The 6977-nt window shown below is 45.9% G+C and overlaps 1 non-coding gene and 1 pseudogene across 1 annotated transcript; one reads left to right on the forward strand and one right to left on the reverse strand.

Moving 5' to 3' along the window:
• The first annotated feature begins 4169 nt into the window (after positions 1-4169).
• On the forward strand, positions 4170-5340 carry LOC114494767 (annotated as a pseudogene).
• LOC114495734 lies at positions 4339-4553 on the reverse strand. Its single transcript, XR_003684424.1, has one exon. It is a non-coding gene; the product is annotated as a small nucleolar RNA U3 (small nucleolar RNA).
• Positions 5341-6977: the final 1637 nt, after the last annotated feature.

Raw genomic sequence — 6977 nt, forward strand, 5'->3', positions numbered from 1 at the left:
AAATCTAAAGTTAAAGCTGCTGTTTTCTCCCCTAAACCTGCTTTCTTTTAACTATTTGTTCAAGCTGTAGGTTGAAAATTCTTTTAGATCCTTTCCCTGCTTTTCACTGCCTACTAGTTAGTAACCAAGTACTGTTGGTTTGCCCTTAAAAATCTCTTAAACTCACCCCGTTATCTCCACCTCCACTGTCATTACATGCCCAGGCTTTCACCATTTCTGCTATAGCCTCCTGACTAGACTCCTGCCGTGAGCTTCTACCCCTCAGGGGGCAATCTGATGGCATTACTCACCTGCTTAAAGCTCCCAATACCTGGGATGTAAATTTCCAACATTTTAGCACAGGACTCAAGCCCTCTGCAGTATGGCCTTGCTATTGGTCCAGTCCTGTCTCGTCCCCATATCTGGAATAGTCTTGCTTTGACCATACGGGACTCCTTTAATTTCTTCTAATACATCATGTTGTCTGCCTTAGTCTAGCTTTCTTTGGTTGTAAGTAACAGAAACCTGCTTTAAAGAGGTCAAAGCCTACAGGAAATTTAGTGCAAGGATCTAGGGGTGGACCCCCAACAGTCATGAGATTCCAAGAGGGACCGGGACCAGGAGCAGGAAGGTGGTTCCTTCCTTGGGCTCTCTATCTCTTTGGGGGCCACTGATTCTTTTTTTTTTTTTTTTTTAAGATTTTATTAATTTATTTTTAGGGAGAGGGAAAGAGGGAGAAAGAGAGGGAGAGAAACATCAATATGAGGAAGAAACATTGATTGGTTGCACCTTGGACGTGCCCCAGTTGGGGACTGAACCTGCAACCCAGGCATGTGTCCTGACTGGGAATCAGACTGGTCAGCTTTGGTTTTGTGGGGCAGTGCCCAACCAGCTGAGCCATGCAAGTCAGGGCAATAGCCAACATTTATTGAGATCTTCCCATGCTTTATTACTGGGCTTAGTGTTTTGTGTGTATTAACTAACTAATCTAATCCTTAAAACTACCCTATGAGGCTGGTTCTAATATCAGTCCATTTTACAGAGGAGAAAACAGAGGCACAAGAGTTTAACCAGAGTTGGTATATGCATACATGGATCTGGCTCCAGGGCCTGTACCCTCACCACTTTGGTAACCCACCTCAAGTTACTGTTGGGCACCTTCCTTCCAGTGCTTATCTGTTAGTGGTTGCTACTTAAACTATGCCTTGTTTAACCAAGATTTTGCAAGTTTTTCTTTGAACACATTCTTTATGTTTTTAGGTAAAAAAAAATATCTCTGTTCCCTATAAAAACCATGTTTAGAATGTCAATTTCCCCATTTCCTCACTAACATTGGTACAATGAGAAAATTTGACCTTTTCTAATTTGCTTGCTCAAAAAACTGTAACTCAGAGATGAATAAATTCTAGAGATCTGCTGAGCAACACAGTGCCTATAATTAAGAACACGGTATTGTGCACTTGAAAAATTGTGAAGAGGATAGAGCCCATGTTAAATGTCTTTATAACAAAAGGCAAGTCCAAAAGCCAAAAACAAAAACACCAGGGACACAAGGAAACCTTTGATGGATATGTTTATTATCTCGATTATTGTGATGGTATCATGCATTCATTCACATGTCCAAACTCATCAAATTGTACCCATTAAACACCTGTAGTTATTTTTGTTATATCAATTACACCTCAACACCGCTGTTAAAGATGGAAAACAAGAAATCAAACTCTCTGACAGTCGTATGGCTTCTTGGCACTAAGATCTCTTGCATGAAGCTCTTATCATGTCCATGTTCACCACTGAACCAGCCCTAAATGTTTACCTGCTTCATGTGATGGATGAGAACATATGAATAAATGAAGGAGTAGCTTCAGGACTATTCTCTTGGTTTCTATTTTGGGGTTTTCTTTCCCTCTGAATGTTTACCTACAGGTACTGGAAGAAAAAGGTCATGGAGACAGTCTTCTGGGTCCTGCCATCCACCCTGTGGGTCAGTCCAGTGTCTTGGAGGAGCCTTCTTAGTGTAGGGAAGAGGATGGTAGATGGGGAAACTGGAAGACCAGGGTCTAGCACTACTTGTGTCACTCGTAGTTCAAGACTTGTTGGCGAGTGTCCACCTGCTCTGAGCCTCATGTCACTTGCCTGTCAAAGGGGAGGTCAGTCTAGAAGTAAATCTTTTAAGCTGTCTTCTACCTGGATAGTCTAGATTCAGGTGGAGCAGTTCAGGGCCGCCACTCATAGATGGGCAGGTCTGACACTATACAGCTTAAGAGGATGCCATTGTATAGAGCACAATGTGGCTAACACACTTAGTGTATGTACATGCCCTCAGCTGAATTAGAAAAGTCTTTCCTTAAACAGAGGATTTTTGTGCAACCCTGACCCTGGTCCTAGGGGCTACTATGACATGGAGACCCTTGAACCTTTCAGAACTTTCAGAAGCTCCCTGGGAGTCATGCTCATGCATTTTTGGCAATTGAGTTGGACCCTTGAGCAGGGTGACATGAGGCAGTGGGCAGCAGAGGTGTCCCAAGTGTCACAGGTGTCCGAAGTGCCACAGCCAGCTGTACAGTCTAGCGTATGAAACCCCTTAGCACAATGCTGAACATCCAAGAAAGTTCTTCGGAAATGCCAGCTGGTGTCATTACTGCAGTGGAACAGAGACTGCCCGTGGGAATCACGGGTTTGACCCAACCTCTGGGGCGGCTTGGCACAGAGCCAGCTTTGATAGGAAGCTGGCCCTGTTGTTTAAGTTAGGGAAACATCTCTGTCACCAGACTTCGCAAAGCTCTATTGGGAAATCAGTGGTGTGTCTGTGTTCTCCGGGAAGGTGACTTGTGCCTGCCTGTGAAGAAGCTGGGGGAGGGGACAGTGATCTCTGCTCTTTCCCACGGACCCTTGCCACCCCCACTTGTGTTCCATGTTAGGCACATGGACAGCTTGGGTCAGGAGCTGGGGGTGGTTTCTTAGAGATGGAAGGTGTACACATACATGAAGAGAAAGAGGAAATAGAATAGATGCCGGTAAGGGAAAGGAGTCACCCTTACAGACAATTCTCACAGGGCATTTCTCGTCTCTGGTCTGGGCCACACCAGTCAGGGCTGGGTCAGTGGTTTTTAAACTGGAGTCTTGATCAGACTCATCCGGGGCTCCAGGTCCCCAGAACCATTCAGATTCATTAGGACTTGGACTCTCACCTCAATCTTAAGCTGGGGTGGTGAGCTGGAGACCTTCCATGGATTCTTCCAGACCCGCTATCTGCCTTTCTCTACCATGCCCTGTGCCCTGAGATGCTGACCAGTACGGACTGCCTCTGTGGCTTCCCCTCTCCTCTGGTTTCGGAGCTCAGCCCGTGGTAACCCTGGCAGGAGGTCAGTGGGGGGCAGAAGCTTCAAACCAGGGCATTTCTGTTCCTTGCTCTGCCCCTGGTGGTTGCTGGGCTTGACTCCCACCAGGCAGCCCTCACCACACAGCTTTCCTTCCAGGCTCCCATAATGGTTCTCTCATCTTGCTTCTCAGGTGTAGGGGAGAGTGACAGCTCCCAACAGTTACTGGCCTTGGGGTGCTGCGCCATTGCTCATTTCCTTCCCCAAACCTTTCCTACACTTTCATTAAAGGTCCCTTTATTCAATTCTCACGAATTTGACGAATCTCTCTCCTTGCCCAGCTCCAGCATGCTATCTGGTTCCCCCCTGGGACCCCGATCCATTCGGGGGGTGTCCATGAAGCTGCATGTTAAGTAAGGAGCTCATTTAACATGGAGCGCTCCACAATCTTTGATGCTTCTTAGTTCTTTTCTGGCCCCTCAGTGTTTAACTAAGAATTTGAGACTAAGCTGATGTTTTTCAAAAGTGACTTTACCAGGAAATGAGGTTAAAAAAAAAAAAGACTAATACTGGTCACTGAGAAAATATAAAGGCACAGGAGTGGGCGTATCTGCAAAGCCCAGTCTGCCTTCTGTAAGGACGTCTGCGCCTGTGCTGGCCTGGAAGGGCCCAGGCACTGGCAATCAGGTCTCAGTTTCCCCCCCTTTTTTTTTTTGAAAAATCCCGCCCCAACCTAATGGAAACAATGCAAAACAGCACAAATCAATCATGAATGTTACTCCATCCTTCAACTCTTCTCTTTAGCAATAACTCCTTGTTTGTCCCCTCGGTGCTGACTATGGAGGTGACAGCCATCTCTTACGTGGCATCATGGCTACCCTCAGACCCTTTGGGAAGGCCAAGATCATTAGAAAGAGGACCAAGAAGTTCAGCCGGTACCAGTCAGACAGATATGTGAAAGGTAAGCGTAACTGGTGGAAACCCAGAGGCATCGACGATGGAGTGTGTAGAAGATTCAAAGGCCAGATCTTTTATTTTTTCCACTTAGACGGTATTCTTTCCCTCTGGCTCTCTCAAAAGAGAGAGAAGAATGGTCATCAATGGCAAATGGCAGTTACTGAAGCAACACCAAGAGCTGGCTTCACACTCAGCAGAACACATTCCATCTCTTTCTCGTGGTTTCGGGTGCCCTACACGTTCAGAGAAACCTGTCTAGTCACAAACTATAGAAGTGATCGCTGGAAGGATAGTCTTTCGAGGGCCAGATCCTGATCCTCAACACCGGTCACAGGAGCAACAAGCAAGCACAGCCCATGCAGCCCAGTGGCTTTCGAAGTTCCTGGTCCACAACGTCAGGAAGCTGGGAGTGCTGTGCAGTAAGTCCTACTGTGCGGAGACAGCTCACAATGTCTCCTCCTAGAACCGCAAAGCCGTAGTGGACAGAGCAGCCCAGCTGGCCGTCAGGGTCACCAACCCTGATGCCAGGCTGCATAGTGAAGGAAATGAAGAGACAGTTCACATGCACATTTGTATTTGTGTCAATACAATTCTACCAACCTCCTCCCCAAAACCAATACCTCCTTCTAACAGCTTGGTGTATACCCTCCCAGATATTTTCCTGAACATTTATAACTCCATATATATTATAACATTTTTTTTTTACACAAAACAGATAAGTCATTTACTATACATGCTGTCCTACTTTCCTTTTTACTCAACATTATTTCTTGAAGATCTTTCCACACACATTCACATAATAACCTCATTCTCTTTTAAGACTTTTTTTTAACAGCTTTATTGAGGTATCATTTATCTACTATAAAGTCATCTGTTTTAAGTATACCACCTAGTGATCTTTAGTAAGTTTACAGAGTTGTGCAACTAGCATCACAATTCAGATTTAGAATATTTTGCTGGCCCCTCAAAGAACCCTTGTTCTTTGCAATCACTCCCGGCTCCCACCCCCAGCTCTGTCTGGGTAACCACTCGTCTGCATTCTGTCTCCGTAGATTTGTCTTTTCTGGATGTTTACGTCAATTGAATCATATGCTATGTGGCCTTCTGCTCTGGCTTCTTTCACATAACATCATCTTTTAACTTGCGTTTACACCACTGCATTCTGTGCGTTCCATGAGTGGAGGCACCTTTGTAGTTTATCTCACCGTTTCCCTGTCAGTGAATATTTAGGTTGTTTCCAAGCGTTGAGTTCTATAAATAATGCTGCCACCCATATCCTGTACACATTTGTCTACCTAACTTATGTGGGTTGTTTTTACAGGATGGCTTTCTGGAAGTCTAATTCCTGGATCAGAGGGTGTGCGTACTAAAATACATATAATCCAATTGTCCTCTCTGAAGGTTGTACCTATTTACTCTCTTCCCAGTAGTGGAGACAGATGATAGTATCACCTGATCTGGTGAATTCTGACCCCAACACTATGGAATGGAGAAGTCTTTGCTTGATTCCTTGCAGTAACTCCTTGACATGACTGGAACCATCCTTTTATTCTTCTGATAATTTTCTTTATATTTTTTCTTTTCTTTTAATGATGAAAGCATTTTTTATCGTGACTAGTATACACACTGTAGGTTGTAGAAAAGTTATGTGTGCAGCCTACAGAATTAATAATCCCACAAATCCCGGGTATCTGTGATCGAGGTAAGGAAAGAGAATATTGTCAGTACCCTCAAAAGCCCCAGTGTTCTCCCTGATGACTGAAACCTCAAATGAACACTATCCCAATTTTTGTGGCAACCATTCCATTTTTTTTAGCGTCTGCGTTTACATTTGTCTGAACAGTTTGTTCTGAGTTAATTTATTATAGTTAAGCTAGAACTATTTTCCCCCGAACTCCCTTCCTGGCATAGTTCCACCTTAGTGTTGGCCAGAAGAGATATTTATGTGAGATTTGGAAGGCGGACATGGAGCTGCAGCTACATTCTTTCATGCTCCGGGAGGTCAGTGCAAGGCATCAGCCACTGTTGCACGCCGTTGCTCTCTGCTGGCTCCTCTTGCTGGCGTGGGGCAGCGGCGGGGCTGGCAGACCCTCCGGCTACTGAGCCAGGTGTGTGCTTACCTCCGCGATGTGCGGCCCCAGCTTCTCCAGCAGGCCATCCCGAGGTTGCACCTGGAGGCCATGAGAGACCCACACAGATTCGCCTGTCTTCCTAATACCAGCTTGTCCTCCCTCTTCTCCACTTCATGTGCATCTTTCCTTCTCGTCTGTCTGTCCTGCCACTTCCAGGCTGACCTAGACTATTCAACCAGCTTCCATAGCTGTGTGTGGTTAAGTGCCTTTGACAACTCCCTCGTGCCCATGGTCCTGGTTTTCTAATCGAACCCTGTCTGCTAGAGCATGTGTCCTCAAGAGAGTTTAGTTTGGCCTGTCTTTGAACTTTGTGTTGGGCTCTGATGGCCTCTTTCGCTGTCCTGCCTGCCAGCTGGGAATAGGGTGAGCCCAGCTGAGCCTGCTCCGTGTCTGTGCCCCTAACCTGAGCTGGCCCTTACCTCTGTCAGGTGGCTGAGACCTAGCCACCCAGCACCAGACCCAGAGGAGTCTCGGCACCAAAGAAGTAGGCTGGGCCTACCTGTGTGAGTGGAATGCTCTGAGAAGTTTATACAGTGTACATTTTCCCACACGCGTGTATTTGTCAGGTGCCTGAAATGTCACCATTAGA

Source organism: Phyllostomus discolor, chromosome 4 (assembly GCF_004126475.2).
Source record: "Phyllostomus discolor isolate MPI-MPIP mPhyDis1 chromosome 4, mPhyDis1.pri.v3, whole genome shotgun sequence".
NCBI lineage: Eukaryota > Metazoa > Chordata > Mammalia > Chiroptera > Phyllostomidae > Phyllostomus > Phyllostomus discolor.